The sequence below is a fragment of the Capra hircus genome (genome assembly GCF_001704415.2).
Source record: "Capra hircus breed San Clemente chromosome X unlocalized genomic scaffold, ASM170441v1, whole genome shotgun sequence".
Lineage (NCBI taxonomy): Eukaryota > Metazoa > Chordata > Mammalia > Artiodactyla > Bovidae > Capra > Capra hircus.
The window spans coordinates 20,557,592-20,581,711 of record NW_017189516.1 but is presented as its reverse complement, the minus strand read 5'-3'; the positions used below and the strand labels follow the sequence as shown (position 1 = coordinate 20,581,711).

Below are 24,120 nucleotides of genomic sequence, written 5' to 3'. Positions count from 1 at the left end.
ATGGCTTTGACTTTAAAAATCACGTCACCCTTCTACACTGTTGATAAGTCTGTAAACTGTTGCAGCCACTATGGAAAATAGTATGGAGCCTCCTTAAAAAACTAAAAATATAACTATAATACCATATGATTCTGCAATCCCATTCCTGGGCATATATCTAAAAGAAATGAAAAATCTAATTCAAAAATGCACCCCAATGTTCATAGCAGCACAGTTTGCAATAGTTAAGAAATGGAAGCAACCTAAATGTCCATAGACAGATGAATGGACAAAGAAGAAGTGGTATACATATACAACAGCATACTACTCAGTCGTAAAAAAGAATTAAAAGTGCCATTTGCAGCAACACTGATGGACCTAGAGATAATCGTACTAAGTAGAGTAAGTCAGCCATGCACGTGTGCTCAGTCACTCAGTTGTGTTCGACTCTTTGCAACCCCATGGACTGTAGCCTGCCAGCCTCCTCTGTCCACAGGATTCTCCAGGCAAGAATACTGGAGTGGGTTGCCATTTCCTCCTCCAGAGGATCTTCCTGAACCAAGAATCGAACTCATGTGTCCTGCATCTCCTGCTTTGGCAGGCAGATTCTTTACCACTGAGCCACCTGGGTAGCCCAAAGTAAGTCAGACACAGAAAGACAAATATCATGTGATATCACTAATATGTATGATTTTTTAAATGACACAAGTGAACTTATTTACAAAAAATAGATACACACTATTATATAGAAAATAGAGAAACAACAATGACCTACCATATAGTACAGGGAATTATATTCAATATGTTGCTGTTGTTCAGCCACTAAGTTGTGACCGACTCAGAGCGACCCCATGGACTGCAGCACACCAGGCTTCCCTGTCCTTCACCATCGCCTGGGGTTTGCTCAAACTCACAGCCATTGAGTTGGTGAGATCCAACCATCTCATCCTCTCTTGCCCCCTTCTCCTGCCCTCAATCTTTCCCAGCATCAGGGTCTTTTCCAATGAGTCAGCTCTTCACATCAGGTGGCCAAAGTATTAGAGCTTCAGCTTCAGCATCAGTCCTTCCAATGAACACTCAGGGTTGACTTCCTTAAGAATTGAGTAGTTTGATTGCCTTGCTGTCTAAGGGACTCTCAAGAGTCTTCTCCAGCATCGCAATTCAAAAGCATCGATTCTTTGGCACTCAACCTTGTTTATGGTCCAACTTTTACATCTGTACATGGCTACTGGAAAAAAACATAGCTTTGACTAGACTGATCTTTGTTAGCAAAGTGATGTCTCTGATTTTTAACATGCTGTCTAGGTTTGTCATAGCTTTCCTTCCAAGGGCAAGCGTCTTTTAATCTCATGGCTGTAGTCACCATCCACAGTGATTCTGGAGCCCAAGAAAATGAAATTTGTCACTGTTTCCACTATTTCCCCATTTATTTGCCATGAAGTGATGAGACCAGATGCCATGATCTTAGTTTTTTTGAATATTGAGTTTTTAGCCAGCTTTTTCACTCTCCTCTTTCTCATCAAGAGACCCTTTAATAGAAAAGAATCTGAAAAATAATAGGTATATATATATATATGTATAACTGAATCACTTTGCATACACCTGAAACTAATACATTATAAATTGACTATACTTCAATTTTTTAAAATTATATTGATGTTCTACTTAATCAACAAAGAAAAGGGAGAAACGAAATACAAACAGAAACAAATAAGTCTATTTCAAATGAATAACGAAACTACACCAAACGGGGGAAACAAAAAAAAAAAACCTGTAAACAAATATTAAGCACTAGTTAGCAGCTTTATTTTTCACAGTAGTGACTTGGCAGTTCTAAAACAACTATATGCATATCCTAGGATTGAACAAATAAGTAAAAATATTGTGAATATTGAGAACCAGATTTCTCACTGTATAAGAAAGGAGTTAGAAATATGGAAAGGGGGTACAGCTAGAATGAATCTTGTGGTTTGAAATTAGAATTGGAGTGCCAGTATGAATTAATGATCTTAAGATGAATCAGAGATTACATAGATAGATAGATATAGACATATGGTTGATAGATAGATGATAGATAATGTGTGTATGTGTGTTTAGGAATATATACATACGCACCAGCTCTGTCCACTGAGATGGACTGTAAGCAATGACTCCTAGTTGCAACAATGGGCACACTTCATGCCCATATTTTGGTATCTCTTCCAAAAGGAACCAAGACTACTTTCTTGAGGAAATGGCTGATTCCAGAGCTGGGGCAGAACAAGTATAAGATGAGCCTGGAATGTTCAAAGGATAATGGATATATCAAAAGGACGCAAAAGCAAGCTTGAAAGGATTCTCCTTGTCAAATTCTGGAACAATTTGGGCATCAAAATAAATAATGAATGTAGCAGTTTATAATGCATTGAATAAAATAAGAATCCACAAATCCATATGACAACACTAAATGAATGAACAAAGAAGGAAGAAAGGAAGGAAAAGAGAGAGAGCTCTTCCTCATTGTAGAATATGAACTAACAAATGTAGAAGGAATAATAATAGAATTGGAAAATCACCATTTGGCAGTCACCATAGGAATAATTGTTTCAGCCAAGTACAGTGGGATCTGAGTGTGAGGGAAAAACATGGCTTGTTATTCCATATACTTCTGTGTTGTGTGTCTCACAGTGTGCATGTTCCCATGCATCACTTGTATAATTAAAAATATGGTTATTCTTTTGACATGCTGAGGGACATGTGTTTGTCACTGTCAGTGCTTGCTGCAAGATACTGGGACACAAATAAGTAGCACTGAGGTAGCACCCAGGAGCACTGTCTCCTGAAAGAGAGATAAGAGCAGCAGGTCTAATTAACTGTAATACTGAAAAAAATACACTAGAACATGGTGGTATCACTCTTGCCTGAGTACCTCAGCACTGTGCTGAGATTAGAACAAGCACCCAGTAGAAACTTGCATAAGGTGTAAAACAGCATATCCAATCACTATCTTTGCATAAGAAAGTGGGGAATGCAAAGTATGATATATAGGTATATATAAATATACACATATAAGCATATAGGTAGATATTAATACTTATATTTTCAAAGAGCAACACTGCAAGGATAAACCAAAAACTCATTTTTTAAAAGTGACCTATGATGGGCAGGGCATAACAGGGTGCAGGGACAGGATGGAAGTTATATAGTTTAGACTATATATTGAAAACATAAAAATGTTTTACATATTCAAAAATTGAAATTTGATTAAAATTTAATCCCTAAAAATTGAAAACAAATGGAACTGAAAAAAATCTCACTATATAACATTCATGACATAGCTTCCAAAGACAATATATTATTTCCAACAACTTAGGAACACCGTGTTTTGAATGTATGCCCTTAACGGAATACATTCCAAGGACATATAGAGCTGCTAAGAAAGTTTAGACTTCTTTCAGGAATCTAAATACTGGTAGAAATACTGGTTTTGTTACTTTACTGCAAAGAAGCCATTATATAAATGTTGTTCGGAACCAAGATCTTCCATATAAAAGTGCCAATTTTGAAGTGCAAAATTTTTAAATTGCATAAACACCTTGGAATATTCACTTTGAATTGGAAATATCAGTATGATCCAATAGGGCATCAACTCTTTGCTCTAAAATTAGTATTCCTTAATGACAGAATTACATCTTTATGTTATCTTTCCTGTATTAACTGTATTTTGTGCAATCCAATAGCCTGAGTTAATGAAGGATACTTTTCACTTATATAAAAGTGCCAGTTAATAAATATAGAAAAGTGACAGAATTTTTTAAAAATGGCCACTTTGAAAATCTTAATAAAATAACTGAACCAGGCAACTATCATCAATGTGTGTGCTCAGTCATGTCCGACTCTTTTCTCCCCCATGGACTGTAGCCCTCTAGGCTCCTCTGTCCATGGGATTCTCCAGACAAGAATATTGGAGTGAATTGCCATTTCCTACTCCAGGGTATCTTCCTGACCCAGGGAATGAACCCATATCTCTTGCATCTCCTGCATTGGCAGGTGGACTCTTAACCACTGCATCACCTGGGAAGAGCAATAGATGAAATCATTAAATGAAAGGTTGATGGGGAAATTTCCTAGGGAGGTATCAGGCTATTACCACCTTAACTCACTGATGAAGCTTAACATCATTAAAAGCAGAACCACCATATATTATATGCCTCCTGGTATGAAATAGGAATCTCACATCACCACCTATGAAGTGTTCTTAATAACCTGAATGCAACAGTCCTCAGAGCTAAGACCATCTCCAGGAATAATGGGAAGTAGATAACATGTTAAATGACTCCACAAGGGAGCAAAAAGACAAATTCAGAAGATGAGTCCTTCTACAGGAGTGATTCCCAACCTCCAGGCTGTGGCTCGTACCTCCTGTCAGATCAGCAGCAACATTAGATTAGAAATAAAGTGCACAGTAAATGTAACGCATAAGTCATCCTAAAACCACCACCCCCTCACATTCCAGGAAAAAATTGTCTTCCACAAAACTGGTCTCTGGTGCCAAAAAGGCTGGGGATCCTTTTGTTATGCTACAGCACAACTGCAATAAGTCAAGGGCATGACACAAAAAGTGCAAAGAGAGATGAAGGGGCAAAGTGCTCCAGATTAAGGGACACTAAAGAACCATATCAAACAGTGCACTGTGCTCTGAATAGAACAAGCCTACTGAAAAAGACATTTGATTTTAAAGATAATTGGGTAATTGTGGGCTTGCTTATTGTTAGACATTCCAAGGAATTATTGCTATGCTTAAGCGTAATAATGGAATAGTGGTTTATTAAATTATCTCCTTTTTTAGAAATGCATACTGAAGTATCAGTCAATTCAGTTCAGTTCAGTCGCTCAGTCATGTCCGACTCTTTGCAACCCCATGAATCGCAGCACGCCAGGCCTCCCTGTCCATCACCAACTCCCGGAATTCACTCAGATTCACGTCCATCGAGTCAATGATGCCATCCAGCCATCTCATCCTCTGTCATCCCCTTCTCGTCTTGCCCCCAATCCCTCCCAGCATCAGAGTCTTTTCCAATGAGTCAGTTCTTCACGTGACGTGGCCAAAGTACTGGAGTTTCAGCTTTAGCATCATTCCTTCCAAAGAAATCCCAGGGCTGATCTCCTTCAGAATGGACTGGTTGGATCTCCTTGCAGTCCAAGGGACTCTCAAGAGTCTTCTCCAACACCACAGTTCAAAAGCATCATATATATGGGTACAATTCAATGCCTGAGATTTGCTTTCAAATATTCCAACAAAAGAAAAAAAATGGAATAGATTAAACATATATGGTAGAATATTATTCATTATCCAATCATGATCGCATGTGTGTTTATGCTACTACTCCTTGTGTTTGAAATGTTCATAACAAAAAAGGTAAAGTTTGTCGAGAAAATGAAAGTGGGCCCTAAGAAAAATTCTAGAATAAGTTGGAAAGAAGTATTTTTATTCAAGCCAGGGGTAAAAGACTTATTTAGGTTCAGTGACTAGGACAGTTAAACATGGGTGCAAAATGTACCAAATCATTCCCAATTGTTTAGACACCATGTAGAACATTCTTTATGACAAGTATGTGATTTATTATTTTTTTTAAAAAGGCTGTGGAAAATTCTTAGAGAAATGGGAATACCAGACTACCTTGCCTGTTTTCTAAGAAACCTGTATGCCAGTCAAGAAGCAACAGTTGCGGGGGGGGGGGGGGGGTGGGGGTGGGGGGGGGGTGGCGGTCCTCAGATGGCGGAGGAATAGGATGGGGAGACCACTTTCTCCCCCACAAATTCATCAAAAGAACATTTAAATGCTAAGTAAATTCCACAAAACAACTTCTGAATGCCAGCAGAGGACATCAAGCACCCAGAAAAGCAACCCATTGTCTTTGAAAGGAGGTAGGAAAAAATATAAAAGACAAAAAAAAGAGACAAAAAAGGTAGGGATGGAGCTCTGTCCCAGGAAGGGAGTCTTAAAAAGAGGGAAGTTTCCAAACACCAGGAAACACTCTCACTGCCGAGTCTGTGGCGAGCCTTGAAGCACTGAGGACAACATAACAGGGAGGAAAAATAAATAATTAATTAAAACCCACAGATTACAAGCCCAAGGGTAACTCCCCCAGTGGAGAAGCAGCGCAGACGCCTGCACCCACCGCTAGCAAGCAGGGGCTGGGCAGGGAGGCGCAGGCTGCAGTGCTTAGAGTAAGGACCTGGCCTGAATGCCCCAAGGGCAATCTGAGCGAGCTAACTTGGGCTAGCAAACCAGACTGTGGGATAGCTACAACGCGAAAAGCCCTAAGACACTGCCAGGCCCGGGCACAGAACAAAGGACTGAACAGAACTAGCCGGCTGCAGACCATCCCCCTCCAGTGACAGGCAGCCAGAGCCGGAAGGGGGCAATTGCAGCCCCAGAGAGGCATTATCTACCAAACTGCAAGCAGGCTTCTTTGCTAACTAAGACTTCTTTTGGTTCTGGACGGTCAACATCCACCTGAGAAGGTGTGCCGGTTGTACACCCAGAAAACCGAGCGGCAGGGACGGGGGAGGCGATAAGCTGCAGCGACCACGCTCACCAAGCACCTCATCACCTGAGCTGCTCAGACCTAGGAAGGGCACAAGACTACCCGAGCGCGTGAACCTGAGCGGCTTAGACCTGGGAAGTGCATGCAGCCCAGGGCTGGCCTCGAACGGTTCCCGGCGGAGCAACCTAGAGCCTGAGCAGTGTGGGCAGGGAGGGTACACACTCCGTGAGCGGGGCAGGCCCAGTGTGGCTGAGACACTGCGAGCACACGCCAGTGTTATTTGTGTGCAGTGTCCCTCCCTCCCCACAGCGCGACTGAACAAATGAGCCTTAAAAAAGTGTCCACCACCGCCCCCTTTGTGTCAGGGCGGAAATCAGACACTGAAGAGACCAGCAAACAGAAGAAGCTAAAACAGAGGGAACCGCCTTGGAAGCGACAGGTGGAATAGATTAAAACCCTGTCATTAATACCAACTACATAGGAAGGGGCCTATAGATCTTGAGAAATATAAGCCGGACCAAGGAACTATCCGAAAATGAACTGACCCCACAATACCCACAACAACACCAGAGAAAGTCCTAGATATATTTTTACTATTTTTACAATCATTCTTTTTCTAATTTTTAAAAAAATTTTTAAGTCCTCTATTACTCCTTTAATTTTCACTCTTATAACCTACTATTACTTTGCAAAAAAAGACCATTTTTTAAAAGCAAACTTCATATATATATATTATAATTTTCCTGACTTTGGTTTTTTTTTTTCTTTCTTTTTTTTTCTTCTTTTCTTTAATAGTATATTTTTGAAATTCCAAACTCTACACTAGATTTTTAATCTTTGCTCCTTGGTATTTGTTATCAATTTTGTACCTTTAAGAACCCAATCTTCAGTACCCATTTTTACTTGGGAGTGAGATTACTGGCTTGACTGCTATCTCCCCGTTTGGACTCTCCTTTTTCTCCACCAGGTCGCCTCTGTCTCCTCCCTACCCTCTCTCTTCTCTACCCAACTCTGTGAATCTCTGTGTGTTCCAGACAGTGGAGAACATTTAGGAAACTGATTACTGGCTAGATCTGTCTCTCCTTTTGATTCCCTCCTTTTATCCTCTTGGCCACCTCTGTCTCCTTCCTCCCTCTTCTCTTCTTTATATAACTCCGTGAACATCTCTGAGCGGTCCAGTTGTGGAGTGCACATAAGGAAGTGATAACTGGCTAGCTTGCTCTCTCCTCTATTGATTCCAGCTCATCTCATTCGGGTCACCTCTAACTCCCTCCTCCCTCTTCTCTTCTCCATGTAACTCTGTGAACCTCTCTGGGTGTCCCTCACTGTGGAGAAACTTTTCATCTTTAACCTAGATCTTTTATCAACGGTGTTGTATAGAAGGAGAAGTCTTGAGACTACTGTAAAAATAAGACTGAAAACAAGAAGCAGGAGGCTTAAGTCCAAACCCTGAGAACACCAGAGAACTCCTGACTCCAGGGAACATTAATTAACAGGAGCTCATCAAATGCCTCCATACCTACACTGAAACCAAGCACAAATGCCTCCATACCTACACTGAAACCAAGCACCACCCAAGGGCCAACAAGCTCCAGAGCAAGACATACCATGCAAATTCTCCAGCAACACAGGAACACAGCCCTGAGCTCCAATATACAGGCTGCCCAAATTTACTCCAAAACCACTGACATCTCATAACTCATTACTGGACACTTCATTGCACTCCAGAGAGGAAATCCAGCTCCACCCACCAGAACACCAACACAGGCTTCCCTAACCAAGAAACCTTGACAAGCCACCTGTCCAACCCCACCCACAGCGAGGAAACTCCACAATAAAGAGAACTCCACAAACTGCCAGAATACAGAAATTATACCCCAAACTCAGCAATATAAACAAGATGAAGAGACAGAGGAACACCCCGCAGGTAAAGGAACAGGATAAATGCCCACCAAGCCAAACAAAAGAGGAAGAGATAGGGAATCTACCTGATAAAGAATTCCGAGTAATGATAGTGAAAATGATCCAAAACCTTGAAATCAAAATGGAATCACAGATAAATAGCCTGGAGACAAGGATTGAGAAGATGCAAGAAAGGTTTGACAAGGACCTAGAAGAAATAAAAAAGAGTCAATATATAATGAATAATGCACAAATGAGATCAAAAACACTCTGGAGGCAGCAAATAGTAGAATGGACGCAGAAGATAGGATTAGTGAGGTAGAAGATAGAATGGGAGAAATAAATGAATCAGAGAGGAAAAAAGAAAAACGAATTAAAAGAAATGAGGACAATCTCAGAGACCTCCAGGACAGTGTTAAATGCCTCAACATTCGAATCATAGGAGTCCCAGAAGAAGACAAAAAGAAAGACCACGAGAAAATCCTTGAGGAGATAATAGTTGAAAACTTCCCTAAAATGGGGAAGGAAATAATCACCCAAGTCCAAGAAACCCAGAGAGTCCCAAACAGGATAAACCCAAGGTGAAACACCCCAAGACACATATTAATCAATTTAACAAAGATCAAACACAAAGAACAAATATTAAAAGCAGCAAGGGAAAAACAACAAATAACACACAAGGGGATTCCCATAAGGATAACAGCTGATCTTTCAATAGAAACTCTTCAGGCCAGGAGGGAATGGCAAGACATACTTAAAGTGATGAAAGAAAATAACCTACAGCCCAGATGACTGTACCCAGCAAGGATCTCCTTCAAATATAAAGGAGAAATCAAAAGCTTTACAGACAAGCAAAAGCTGAGAGAATTCAGCACCACCAAACCAGCTCTCCAACAAATGCTAAAGGATATTCTCTAGACAGGAAACACAAAAAGGGTGTATAAACCCGAACCCAAGACAATAAAGTAAATGGCAACTGGATCATACTCATCCATAATTACCTTAAACGTAAATGGGTTGAATGCCCCAACCAAAAGACAAAGACTGGCTGAATGGATACAAAAACAAGACCCCTATATATGTTGTCTATAAGAGACCCACCTCAAAACAGGGGACACATACAGACTGAAAGTGAAGGGCTGGAAAAAGATTTTCCATGCAAATAGAGACCAAAAGAAAGCAGGGGTAGCAATACTCATATCAGATAAAATAGACTTTAAAACAAAGGCTGTGAAAAGAGACAAAGAAGGACACTAGATAATGATTAAAGGATCAATCCAAGAAAAATATATAACAATTATAAATACGTATGCACCCAACATAGGAGCACCACAATATGTAAGACAAATGCTAACAAGTATGAAAGGGGAAATTAACAATAACACAATAATAGTGGGAGACTTTAATACCCCAATCACACCTATGGTTAGATCAACTAAACAGAAAATTAACAAGGAAACACAAACTTTAAATGATACAATAGACCAGTTAGACCTAATTGATGTCTATAGGACATTTCACCCCAAAACAATGAATTTCACCTCTTTCTCAAGTGCACATGGAACCTTCTCCAGGATAGATCACATCCTGGGCCATAAATCTAGCCTTGGTATATTCAAAAAAATTGAAATCATTCCAAACATCTTTTCTGACCACAATGCAGTAAGATTATATCTCAATTACAGGAGAAAAACTATTAAAAATTCCAACATATGGAGGCTGAACAACACGTGCTGAATAATCAACACAACAAGAAATCAAAAAAGAAATCAAAATATGCATAGAAATGAATGAAAATGAAAACACAACAACCCAAAACCTGTGGGACACTGTAAAAGCAGTGCTAAGGGGAAAGTTCATAGCAACACAGGCAGACCTCAAGAAACAAGAAAAAAGTCAACTAAATAACCTAACTCTACACCTAAAGCAACGAGAAAAGGAAGAAATGAAGACCCCTAGGGTTAGTAGAAGGAAAGAAATCATAAAAATAAGGGCAGAAATAAATGCAAAGGAAACGAAACCGTAGCAAAAATCAACAAAGCCAAAAGCTGGTTCTTTGACATGATAAATAAAATTGACAAATCATTAGCCAGACTCGTCAAGAAACAAAGGGAGAAAAATCAAACCAATAAAATTAGAAATGAAAATGGACAGATCACAACAGACAACACAGAAATACAAAGGATCATAAGAGACTACTATCAGCAACTATATGCCAATAAAATGGACAATGTGGAAGAAATGGACAAATTCTTAGAAAAGTACAACTTTCCAAAACTGAACCAAGAAGAAATAAAAAATCTTAACAGACCCATCACAAGCACGGAAATTGAAACTGTAATCAGAAATCTTCCAGGAAAAAAAAGCCCAGGTCCAGACGGCTTCACAGCTGAATTCTACCAAAACTTTTGAGGAGAGCTAACACCTCTCCTACTCAAACTCTTCCAGAAAATTGCAGACATTAGAGATGTGCTGCTTTGAAGTGTGTTCTCAAGTCACTTACGAAAGCCCTGTGGGTCCAGTGTTTGCTGAGAACTGGGTTTCCCTTCTGTCAGGAGCTCACAACTGAAAACACAGGAAATAACATCCAACAGTCGAAGTCATGGACAAGCCCCCTCATCCTTCGTAGCAGTGAGTGGGGCGCACATCAATAAGAAACAGCTCTAAGTCCCAGGGGGCGCTAGTGGTAAAGAACCTGCCTGCCAGTGCAGAAGGCATAAGAGGTGTGTGTTCAATCACTAGGTCAGGAAGAGAAAAGAGAACCCTCTTACACTCTTGGTGGGAATGCAAACTAGTACAGCCACTATGGAGAACAGTGTGGAGATTCCTTAAAAAACTGGAAATAGAACTGCCTTATGACCCAGCAATCCCACTCCTGGGCATACACACCGAGGAAACCAGAATTGAAAGAGACACGTGTACCCCAATGTTCATCGCAGCACTGTTTATAATAGCCAGGACATGGAAGCAACGTAGATGTCCATCAGCAGATGAATGGATAAGAAAGCTGTGGTACATATACACAATGGAGTATTACTCAGCCATTAAAAAGAATACTTTTGAATCAGTTCTAATGAGGTGGATGAAACGAGCCTATTATACAGAGTGAAGTGAGCCAGAAAGAAAAACACCAATATAGTATACTAATGCATATATATGGAATTTAGAAAGATGGTTACGATAACCCTGTATGCGAGACAGCAAAAGAGACACAGATGTATAGAACAGTCTTTTGGACTCTGTGGGAGAGGGAGAGGGTGGGATGATTTGGGAGAATGGCATTGAAACATGTATAATATCATATATGAAATGAATCGACAGTCCAGGTTCGATGCATGATACTGGATGCTTGGGGCTGGTGCACTGGGATGACCCAGAGGGATGGTACAGGGAGGGAGGTGGGAGGAGGGTTCAGGATGGGGAACATGTGTATACCTGTGGCAGATTCATGTTGACATATGGCAAAACCAGTACAATATTGTAAAGTAATTAACCTCCAATTAAAATAAATAAATTTATATTTTTTAAAAAAATAAAAAGAAATAAAAGGTTAAAAAAAAATAGAAGCAACAGTTAGAACCAGACATGGAACAACGGACTGGTTCAAAACTGGGAAAGGAGTAGACTGCTGATTTAAGATGGCGGAGTAGAAGGGCGTGTGCTCATCTCATCCTACAAGAGCACCAAAATCACAATTAGCTGCTGAACAACCATCAGGAGAATGGTGGAATCCACCAAAAAAGATACCACAAATCCAAAGACAAAGAAGAAGCTGCAGTGAGACAGTAGGAGGGACACAATCGTGATAAAACCAAATCTCATACCCACCGGGTGGGTGACCCACAAACTAGAGAACAGTAATACCAAAGAAGCTCTCCCACTGCTGTGAAGATTCTGAATGCCACGTCAGGCTTCCCAGCCTGGGGATTCGACAAAGGGACTGGGACTCTTCAGGGAATCTGACCTTGAAGGCCAGCAGGATTTGATTATAGGACTTCCACAGGACTGGGGGAACCAGAGACTCCACTGTTGCAGGGCACAAACAAAATCTTGCATGTATCAAAACCCAGAGAAAAGGAGTAGTGACCACACAGGAGACTGAACCAAAACTCCATGCTAGTGTTGGAGGGTCTCCTGTTGAGGCGTGGGTTGGCAGAGGCTCACCACAGGGAGGGGGCACTGGCGGCAGCAGTCCTGGAAGGTCCCCCCTGGCATAAGCCCTCTTGGAGGTCACCATTAACCCTGGGATCAGTTCAGTTCAGTCACTTAGTCATGTCTGACTCTTTGCAACCCCATGGACTGCAGCACGCCAGGCTTCCCTGTCCTTGACCAACTCCCAGAGCTTGCTCAAACTCATGTCCACCGAGTCAATCCTAAGAAACATCAACCCTGAATATTCATTGGAAGGACTGATGCTGAAGCTGAAGCTCCAATACTTGGGCCACCTGATGCGAAGAGCTGACTCATTGCAAAAGACCCTGGTGCTGGGAAAGATTGAGGGCAGGAGGAGAAGGGGGCAACAGTGGATGAAATGGTTGGATGGCATCACCTACTCATTGGACATGAGTTTGAACAAACTCTGGGAGATAATGAAGGACAAAATGCCTGGCATGCTACAGTCCATGGGGTCACAAAGAGTCATATACAACTTAGTGCCTGAACAACAACAGGAGCTTCTAGATATTGTTAATGTTCTATTCAGCTGAGCATTGATAAGTTACGTGAGTGTTCACTTTATAACTGTTAATACATCTAATGCACATTTCTATCTGTATATTACATTTCACACTTTAAAATGTTAAATTTTTAAAATCACGATTGAATGGTAAAACACAGCACTCTTTCTCCCAATTCAAGGTAACCTGGACTTGTTAAGCAGGCCACAGCAATCCACTAAGGTGCTTTTGCCTATCTGGAAGTGGAGTACTGTTATTCCAGAGAAAGGAATGGGAGGAAATGAGGAACTTGTAAAATCCTCACAAATGTGCTTATCTCCTCACCTGCTCAGGCAGTGTAACCAGAAGGGCACAGGCAGAAGGCAGCCAGGGTTCTCCCATTCCTCGAATGTTGGAGTTGATTAAAATGGAGGACTGTGGCTAGAAATATATGACACAGTTTCCCCTGCCTTCTCCCACTGCAGCTCTGCCTGTTGGATGTTGTGTGCTTATCTCATAGGGGACATGCCTTTTTTGGAGAACTTTTTCTCCCCCTTGCTAAGGGAGGAAAGTTACTTCAGGGTGGAGTGTAGGGTATCGGGCTTAAGTCCAGCTGACCTCTCCCACCCTCCTTTGCAAACCCTTCTTTACTCATCATGGTTCCTTGCCATCTCCCATGACCTCAATAGAACAATCCTTTCTCCTGAGCGCCTTAGAAGGTATGACTTGGAGGTCAACGATGGCAAATCAACATAGCAGGAGCCCAGGTCAGTATCTCTGTGTTCAAGAGAAAGTCAAAGAGCCTTAGTCTGGCATTCAGGATCTGGCCTGTGCCGGAGGACCATCCTTCACCTACGCCACAACAAATTGCTTCTGCCATGCTTCAAACGCATATTGCCTTCTGGAACCCTCAAGCCTTTGTACAGGCTTTTTCACTCACCTAGGCACCATTTTAATTTAATCAAGATGTGCATGGTACTATTAATGATTTTATGTCTTGACTTTATTATGAACACTCTACAAATGGTATCTCATTTATCGTCACAACCCTATTTTGTAAGCACTATTACTACCTCATTTAACAGATAAGGAACCTGAGGTGCAAGGAAGGTAAGAGGCACAGATTCAAACCCCAGCAGCCTGGAACAAGAGTCAGTGCTCTTAGCCACCACACTGTGTTGGCTCTCAAACTTCTTCCAATTCACTTCTACTTCTTCCACACTTATTCTGGGTATCAACCACTCCTCCCCATACTGCCTCTCTCCCACAGCTTCAAATGCCCACCTTTGCCTCCCATTATGATGAAACATCCTGACTGCTAGTTTTAGTTTTTCATTTTTAAAAACTTTTAAAACTTGAAATATATAACACACATAAAGAAAAGTACTAGAGGCATAAATATGCAGCTCTCAATGAATTGTTACTAAGTAACCATCCATGCAATCAACAGGGAAATCAAGAAATAGAACCTTCTCAGTACCTACAGAAGTCTCCTTGGGCCTCCTACTCAGAGCCCAAAGGCAATCAAGATTCTGACTTCTATCACCATAGATGAGTTTCACCTGTTTTAGAACTTGATATGCTGCTGCTGCTAAGTCACTTCAGTCGTGTCCGACTCTGTGTGACCCCATGACAGCAGCCCACCAGGCGCCCCCGTCCCTGGGATTCTCCAAGCAAGAACACTGGAGTGGGTTGCCATTCCCTTCTCCAATGCATGAAAGTGAAAAGTGAAAGAGAAATCGCTCAGTCGTGTCTGACTCTTCGCGACCCCATGGACTGCAGTCCACCAGGCTCCTCCGTCCATGGGATTTTCCAGGCAAGAGTACTGGAGTGGGGTGCCATCGCCTTCTCTGAGAACTTTATATAAATAGAACCAAAAGAGCATGTGCTCTTTGTGTCTGGTTTATTCTCCTCAGCATAATATTTGCAGAATCTATCCATATCGTTGTGGGCTTCCCAGGTGGCTCAGTGGTAAAGAATCTGCCTGCCAATGCAGGAGACACAAGAGATGCAGGTTCAATCCCTGGGTTAGGAAGATCCCCTGGAGTAGGAAATGGCAACTCACTCCAGTATTCTGGCCTGGAAAATTCCATGAACAGAGGAGCCTGGCAGATTACAATCCAAGAGTTGGACACGACTGAGCGTGAGCACTCACACATACACACACCATCCATATTGTTGTATGTGGTTGTGGGGCATTTCTTCCCATCAATGTGTAGTATTGAATCGTGTGAATATAAGACAATTTATCATCCTTAATGGTGTTTAGGTTGTTTCGACTTTGAACTACTAAAAATAGTGCCTTTATGAAATGCACATTATTGTATATGCTTTGGGGTAAACATACCATGAGATGGATTTTCAGCCTTTTAAAATATATATATGTTTAAGGCTATAAATTTCTCTCTAAGCATAGCCTTAGCAGCATCCCACAGAATTTCAGATATAATATTTTCATTATCAGTCAGTTCAAAATATTTTCTAATTTCCATTGTGATTTTATATTTGACTCATGGGTTTTCTTCCCTCCCCAAAACATGATGCCCAAACATAACAATAACCACCTGAGGGCCGTGTCAAAATACAGATGTTGGAGCTTCATTTCAAACCTCCTAAATTAGTATTTGGGGGAGGTATACCTGGGGATCCACATTTCACAAACTCTATGAGGTTTTAGATGCAGGTGGATTGCAGGACCACAACTTGGTAATGGAGCAAGGATTTCCTAAGGGCAGAGGGTAAATCTGATTCACCTGAACCCACTCTGAAATTCTTGCCTGGAGAGTGCCATGGACAGAGGAGACTGGCAGACTACAGTCCATGGGGTTGCAAAGAGTTGGACACAACTGAGCACACACAAGCACCCTGAACCTAGCATACAGCCATGTTTAATAACCGAGTGAACCAGTGAATGACGGAAGAAGAGAAATAGAAGAAAAGTGCGTATATGAAGAGAACTGGGATTCTTAAATGCTATAAATTAGGGGAACCACTATAGCATCATTTGGTCTCAATTTAACCTATTCAGGACAGAAATATTTTTTTTCCTTGCCTTTGAACCTCTGCCTACAAGGCTTCCTCCTCACCCATCCCATTCTGCTGTCATGGGTGCGTGTCTGTCTACTGACCCAGAGAAAGTAGGGGTGGCACAGGAGATGACATCCTGAGAAGGGTTGTTCAGAGATGGGCAGCGGTCCCAGCCCCGCCCCCCCCCACACCCCTCCGCCCGCCCCCGCCCCCCCCCCCCGCCCGCCACACACCTGCCCACCTGCAGGCCTTCCTGGGAAAATGCCCATAGAACCCATTCATAAAATACCCATTCTAAATAAGATTGTCTGTCCTACCTCTCAGAGCTTTAAGCATCCCTCCCATATGAAAGCTTTTGAGAAACTTCCACAGACCTTTCTGCCCTGACCCCAACCACAGACCCCTCCTATCCCTGCTTCCCCTGAACTTTGTAGCCCGTGTGAGTTGCTCTCTGAGCGGCCTCTTAGGTACCTCTCCACACCTCCATGCGTGCCTCTCTTCAGCATCTCAGAAAGACTAGAGTCTGAATTCCCCAGCCAGCTATTGTCCTGGCAGCACAGCCACCTCGCCAGCCATCCCCACCCAGTCGGCCAGCCAGCCAGCCGGCTGCTCCCCGGACTCGCCAGCCCTCCCTCCCTGCCCCACCCCAGGGAGGACCAGGCTGGCGGCTGGGAGTCTCCCTGCCTGTTCTGCCTCCCTCCTTCCCTCCCTCTCCCTCCCTGCCTCCCTCCCTCCTCCGCCCGCCCCTGAGGCAGGGACCGTGCAAATCGAGGAGAGGGGGGACGGACAGGCCGGATGGGGTCCAGCTTAGTGCCTTGGGCTCCCCGCCAATGCCCTATCCAGGTTGGGAGTCCCCAGCATCTTGGGACCTACATTTGTGTGAGCTGGGGTGGTTCCCAAGCCTGGAGGGTCCCTCCGGCAGGCTCATAGTGCCCCTGTTTTGCATCAGGACCCCCCTCGGATGCTCTGAGCCACCCTCCTCAACCCGGATCTAAAACCCAGGACGCAGCTATCAGGCCAGCCTCTCTCTCCACCCCACCCCCTCTTTCTGGCGTCCATCCCCTTCTCAACTCCACCTCTGCTGCTGCCTCTGGCTGTGGACCTGCACCTCTTCCCCATCCCCGAAGGCCTGGGGAGCGGGCTGAGCCTGGATGAGAGCTCCCCCAACCTGGGGCTCTCCCAGGCCATGGCCTGGGTGCTTCCAGGGAGGAGCCCGGGACCCTGAGCATCTGCTAGAGGCTTGGCAGAGGCCCCGCAGGGACCGTGTCTTCTGAGGACAAAAGGCGCGGCCAGCAAGCAGACAGGAAGGGGGAAGGGGGAGACCAGCAGCCAGACAGGCAGACAGGCAGACGGGTAGCGGGGGCCAGTGCTGGCCCCCCTCGCAGCTTGGCGGAGGCATGAAGATGGGGGAGGGAGTGTGTAGTTGGGGAAGCACCTGCTCGGACCCCCACCTGCCAGCTAGCTGGGCACCTCAAAGCTCTGTGCTGCCCACCTGGTGTTCCCCATCACCCCCAGCCCTGCCCAGTGCACTCCTCCAGTGCCTGCTTCCCCTGATGTCTTCGATTTAGACCAGCCCGGCTGTATCCACGGCAACAGAAGCAGGAGTGTCACTGGCTGCCAGATCACTGAGGGTCCCACAATGTGGCCTGGGCTGTGATTTATCCTGAGTGAGACAGCTTGAGCCCCTTCCCTGGATTTCAAGACAGTCCTGCTGAGAGAGCCTAGGTAAGTAGTCAGCATCCCTCCATCGAGGATGGGGGGCTGGGACTTATGTCCCCCCACACATATTCCAGAGTCTCTATCACTGCCATGCTCTCTTTCTCTGACTCTGTTTGTCTGTCTCTCTTTCTGCTCCATCACAAGGACTACTTGGGCACCCAAGCCTGGAGAGTCCTCTAGCCCTCCCTATCTTCCTCGATCCCAAATGTCCCATGAGGAAGGGAACCACCACCTGTTTCCCTGTACAGGGTCTATTTTTATAATTATGGTTGCGTTTGAGCACGAGGCTGTGTTAATATTTCCTTGTGTGCTATCCGTGGAAGGCATGTCTAGAGCCTGACTTGCTCCCCTCACAATGCCTGCACCCTGGGCAGGCTCAGCCTCCTGCAGCTTCCTCCTCTCCCTTCTCCACTCTCAGCCAGGTTCCTTGGCCGGCATGCAGCGTGTGTCTGTGTATGTGTGTCTGCCCATGTGTGAGATGGCAGGTGGGTAGAGAAGCTGCTCCCAACCCAGACCACCCCCCACTCCTTGCTTCCTTCTTTCCTTCCTTCCCCTGTCTCTCCCCACAGGTAGCAAAGACTTTTGCCCACTCACTACGGAGGATACTGCTGTGATTTCCAGCTAGGGGTTGGAAGCCACTGTAGGGCTAAAAGGAAGGTGAGGTGGGGGGGAGAAGCACTTCCAGGCCCTAGACTGCCTGATGCCGTGGGGGGACGGGGGGCAAGGACCACGCCACGCAACACCCTGCAGGGGCCAGACACAACATGGTTGCCTCCACAGTGTGAGCCCTAGCCGTAATCCAAGGCTCTCAGTCTGTTTCAGACGTCCACATTGTGTCTGGGACTCCCCAGATATTGTGGCCTTGCATGCTGTTGGCCAGTCGTCCCTCTGCCTGAAGAGGCAAGAAAGCCTGGTACACGGAGAACATGGATTCTCCAGGGAGACCTCCCTCAACTACTGGCTCTGCAACTTATAGTGAAAGTGAAGCTTACTGAACCTCAGTTTTCTCATCTGTCAAAGAGACTGGTAACCCTTCCTTTACGGGTGTGTGTAGTGACAAAATGAGTTGGTGCATGTAAGTAAAAAATGTTTGTAGAAGTGACCCTGAAGCAATGTCAGCAAAGCTCATGGTCAGTATTGTTCATGGTTAATATTGTCATTACTTATTTGGAGGAAGGACTGACCCCTCTCCTCCGGGGTCTTTGCTGAGATCTAGGGGGTGGGCAGCAGGTAGGTAAATGGGGGAGGGGTGTGGAGGGAGGGAGGCAGGAGCAATTCTGTGTTGTGACTGTTGGTCTAAGGAGGAATACGTGGTGGCTGTAGGCAGAGCCTCCTGCCCCCACCCTCCTCCAGGATCCTTCCCTACACTTGCCCCTGTTTGTGCACACACATATAGAGGCTTGAGCCCCCATGAGCTAGCAGAGGTCTGGCTTGTAGCCTGCAGCATTGCTGACCCTGGTAATGTATGCATCTCCCTGTTGAGGGGAAACTTGGCAAGAGTTTGGCTTGGTGGCTGGCAGGGCTTGGTGACAAGGCTGAAGCTTCTGAGATCACAGGGCTTCGGGTGTGGCCCATGTAGCAGCCCGAGCTGTGGGGGACAGGTCCCAGGGAGTTCCCAACATAGAGCCTGGGCTGGAGGGACAGTTGGGTCCACTGGCTGATTTCTGAATGTGGAGATGTGGTGGACCACTGCTTGAGGGGTCAACGGCTGGAGGACAGCTGTCAAAGCCAGGGGAGGAGCAGAGGGAGGGGAAACACTGAGGCCCAGAAGACCTCCTCTGTGGGGGCAGGGAGGGGTGGCATTCTGGGGTACAGAGTATACTTTTCTAAAGAAGCATTTGATACAGAAGGGAGAGACTCCCACACGTGGTCCAGAGGCATCTAGGCCTGAGCATGGGTATATATGTGCAACTGAAAACATATGGCTCTGTGTGTGCATCTGTTCATGGACACTATGAATGTGTATGAGTCTGTGTGTATGAGCAGGTCACATGATGGTGTGCAAGTGTGTAGGTGTCTGAGTAGGATCATATTTGTACAAGGGAGTGGGTATGACTTTGCATATCTGTCTGGGTAAGCAAATGGGCATATTTGATCCTAAGCCTGAATGAGGGTGTTGTTTCTCTGAGCCAATAGGCCTGTTGAATGTCTGGCTGTGTTATATGTGTGTGGTATCCATTTGTCTTTGAATGTACATGTCTGATTGTATGTGTATGAGTATGAGGGTTTCAGAATGCCTACGTGTGCATATCCTATTAGGTGATTGCCTGGGTATATCTTATTGTGTATATTTGTGTGTACCCATGTGTGCATATGAGTATAGGTGCATCTAAATGGTGTATTTCTAAGTGAGTGGGCTTGTGTGTGTGTGTGTGTCCATGCATGTATGGGAGGGTATGTATGTGTGAACACGCTTCTGCATAGGTGTGCCTGCCATGTATTTGTATGAGTAGGCCTATATGTGAATGTCTTTGTGGATTCTCCAACATTTTGAATTATGTCTATGTCTGTGTATACATGTTTGAAAACATATTGTCTGTAGACAGACCATTGGGTCCACATCTGATTAGGAAAATGTTAGTGTAGATGGTCACACTAGTATAAAAAGAATTAATTGTGTGGGAAGGGGAGAGTATGTGAGTGCACATGTTTTGTGCATGAAAGTATATCTTTTGGGTTTGCCTATGTGTGCACATTTGAATATATGGGTATGGCTGAGGGCTGTACACCTTTAAATATATGCACAAAAGGCTGTGTGCATAGGTAAATGGCTACATTCATGTATATGTCTACTTGTGTTTGTGGGTACACTCTTGTGTGTAAGTGCATTTCTGAGTGTGGTTTGCATGAGCAACTACTCATAATTATTGGATGCACATGTCTCATTATGTATTTTGTTTGAATTTCTGAGTGAGTTTGAATGTGTGAGTGTGGAAATGCCTGTGAGTGACTGAATGTATGTGTGTATTCTAGTATGTGTGAATATTAGCTGTGTGTGCACTTGAGTGAACATGTCTATATATTTGCCTGTGTATTCACACACATCTGAGTGTGTGTGTGTGTAAATATGCCCAGGTGTGTGTCTGTCTGAATGTACAGGTGTTCAAACTGTACCAGTTTGTACAGTTCTAATTATTTGTAGATGTGTATTTGTGTTTACCATTGTTTGTTTTGAAGTGTATGTTGTAGAACAATATAAGTGAGTATATATACATGCCCCTCTTGACCTGTAAGTGCATTTGACTGTGTGTGTGTGTCTTTCCATGAGTGTATCTGTGATGAGTGTTAGCAATTCTTCTTGTGCAGGTGTACAAGTTTGTGAGAATATGTGACTATTCTTCCACATGTGCATGAATCTTTTTTGTTTGCTTAGTTTCTCATGTGGGTGTATGAACATGTGTCAATGTACATACATGGTGTGCATAATTGTGAGTGAGCATGTTTTGTAAGTAATTTGTGTCTTCATGTCTGATTTCATGCATGGAGGAATCATGTGCAGGCCTAAGTTCATGTGAATATGCATATAGGTGTACGTGCCCACTTGTGTGTATGTCTGTGTGTGTTAGAATGCCATGTATGAGTACACCATCTAAATTATAAGCATGTGCACACCTGGGTGTTTGTGTGTATGAGTACATCTTTGTGTGAGTATGTGTAACTATGCTTATGTGGTAATGTCTGGGACTGTACATGTATGTATTTGGGAGCTCACTTCTGTGTATCATGTTTGTTCATTGTCTAATTGGGTATGATACAGAGTCTGCCTGTCTGTGGACATATGCATAAATTTGCCTGTGTATACACCTGTGTTTGTGAGTGAATGTATGTCCTTCATGGGCATTATGTCATGTGAATATATGCTATGGCTATATGTCTGTGTTTGAGGATAAGTGGATGTGCATATGCGGGACCAAGTGCGGTATGAGTGTTCACTGTCATGGGCGTACCTATGTACGATAGGTACATAGGGATGAGTGTAGGTATTTGTTCACGTGCATGTCTCAGGGAAAGAGATTTGGCCTTGGGCTTGTGCAGATAGGTCTGATCATTGAAGGGAAAGATAAGGGAGGATACTTGTGAGTCTGCATTATGCTCTGTGTACCCCAGCATGTATTTATGTGCATGTCTGAAGGTCAGTGGTACCCTGCTAGATCATGTCTGGCTTTAATTGTGTAGAAATCCTAGAGAATATAAGCCATAACACTTCAGCAATCCATGACCACCTTCTGGGGTTTCTCTGGCCTTGACCATGTGCTGGGCTTTTGTATGGATCTCAGGATAATTCCTGTTATCATTCACACTCAGTAAGTGAAACCAATGATGACTGGTGTCCTACTAGGGAACGGGGCCTGTGACCCCTTTAGAAAAGGATTTCTTGAAACACAAAGACCTCTTTGCCCATTCTTCCTGCCACCACCAAAGGCACAGAACAAAATGGCATTGTGTGGTATCAAATGTTGGCAAATGGTTTTTACACACAGCACCCAAATTGTGCTAAAACGAAAAAAATTTTGCACCAAAACTCATACTTCCTACCCCTGAATTCAGCAAGAACAAGTTGGCACCAGGGACTCCCCAATTCACTCCTGCTCAAGCTACCCTCATTAATGCGAATTAATATCAAGCTACTCACACACCATACATGCCAAGGTATATATACCACCACTTCCAAGGCCAAGACTCTCATGCAAGTGACGGTATATCACAGTCAATGGCCTCGTGAGTTCCCTTATTCACCATCTAATCACAAGCTTCACATATGCAACTATCCAATCCTACCTGGCACGCATATATATGGAGACTAAACAGAGTGGGACAATGAAGGGATACTTTGACAAATACAGGAGTCTAATGATGCCTTTAATGCACCATCCAAATACACCCGTGCTCTCACCCACCCACCCTCCAGATACATTCACATTCAAACACACACCATCCATAGTTTCACAAACAGCTCATATGTACCACACTCTCTCACACATCATCCAGATATACCCACTGACAACCCAACACACATTCACTCCCTAACACACTCACATTCACTCTCTGATCCAATCACACCCAAACACTTCTACCCCATCCAGATACATCTACCCACTCCTTCTACTGGATACATTCATGCATACATACATTCATGGATACACACATCCCATCACACTCAGAAACACCTACACACTCTCTTACACACACGTACACACATAATCTAGCTCCCCCTCTCTTAATCACCATCATCCAGAATACCTACCCGCCACACACACCATGAGAATAAACCCATGTTCTCTCACATACACCACACACACCTCACTCACATATACCCCTCACAGAATCCATGCTGCTACTGCTGCTGCTAAGTCGCTTCAGTCGTGTCCGACTCTGTGTGACCCCATAGACGGCAGCCCACCAGGCTGCTCCGTCCCCGGGATTCTCCAGGCAAGAACACTGGAGTGGGATGCCATTTCCTTCTCCAATGCATGAAAGTGAAAAGTGAAAGTGAAGTCGCTCAGTCATGTCTGACTCTTCACGACCCCATGGACTGCAGCCTACCAGGCTCCTCTGTCCATGGGATTTTCCAGGCAAGAGTACTGGAGTGGGGTGCCATTGCCTTCTCTGCACAGCATCCATAGATACTCCCAATTATATACACACTCATACTTCACCCTCACCCAGATGTGCCCAAGCTCTCTCTTACACACACACACACACCATATTGATATACTCCATACACACTTCCAGTGCCTAGATACACTTGTGCTCTCACCCACCTACACACCATCCAAATTTACCCACGCTTGAATGCCCCAGTCCAATACACCCATACTCCTTCATACACTTACTCTACTCAGAAACACTCACACTCCCTCTTATACACATAACATAGATAGGTCCACAATGTAAAACATACATCTAGATAGCCCCTCACTCTCTCTTGCACCACCCAGATACACTCATACCTACATATCCCTAAAATATATACATTCTCACATATCTTCCCACATAGCTACACCCAGAGTGTCACTCATATCATCCTCCACCCAATAGGCCAATGGTCTCATAGTGCCTCACAAATGCATCATTCACATACACCCACATCCACACTCATCACTCTCAAATACACCCAAATGTCTCACATACAAACCCTACCCAGAAACACCCAGGGTTTCTCTTACATACACACAAACTAGATCCCTCTCTCTCTCTCTCTCACCAAATATAGAACCTCTTCCACACACACCCCACTCTACCTGAATGTACCTTCCTTTTTCACTTATACATACACATTTAGATCTAGAATTCTGCCTGGAATAGCG

At 44.0% G+C, this 24,120-nt stretch overlaps 1 long non-coding RNA gene across 1 annotated transcript; it reads right to left on the bottom strand.

Moving 5' to 3' along the window:
- Positions 1-1,478: 1,478 nt before the first annotated feature.
- On the bottom strand, positions 1,479-16,706 carry LOC108634315. The gene is made up of 3 exons (XR_001917537.1): positions 16,565-16,706; positions 2,095-2,255; positions 1,479-1,525 (listed from the first exon to the last, which is right to left on the bottom strand). It is a non-coding gene; the product is annotated as an uncharacterized LOC108634315 (long non-coding RNA).
- Positions 16,707-24,120: the final 7,414 nt, after the last annotated feature.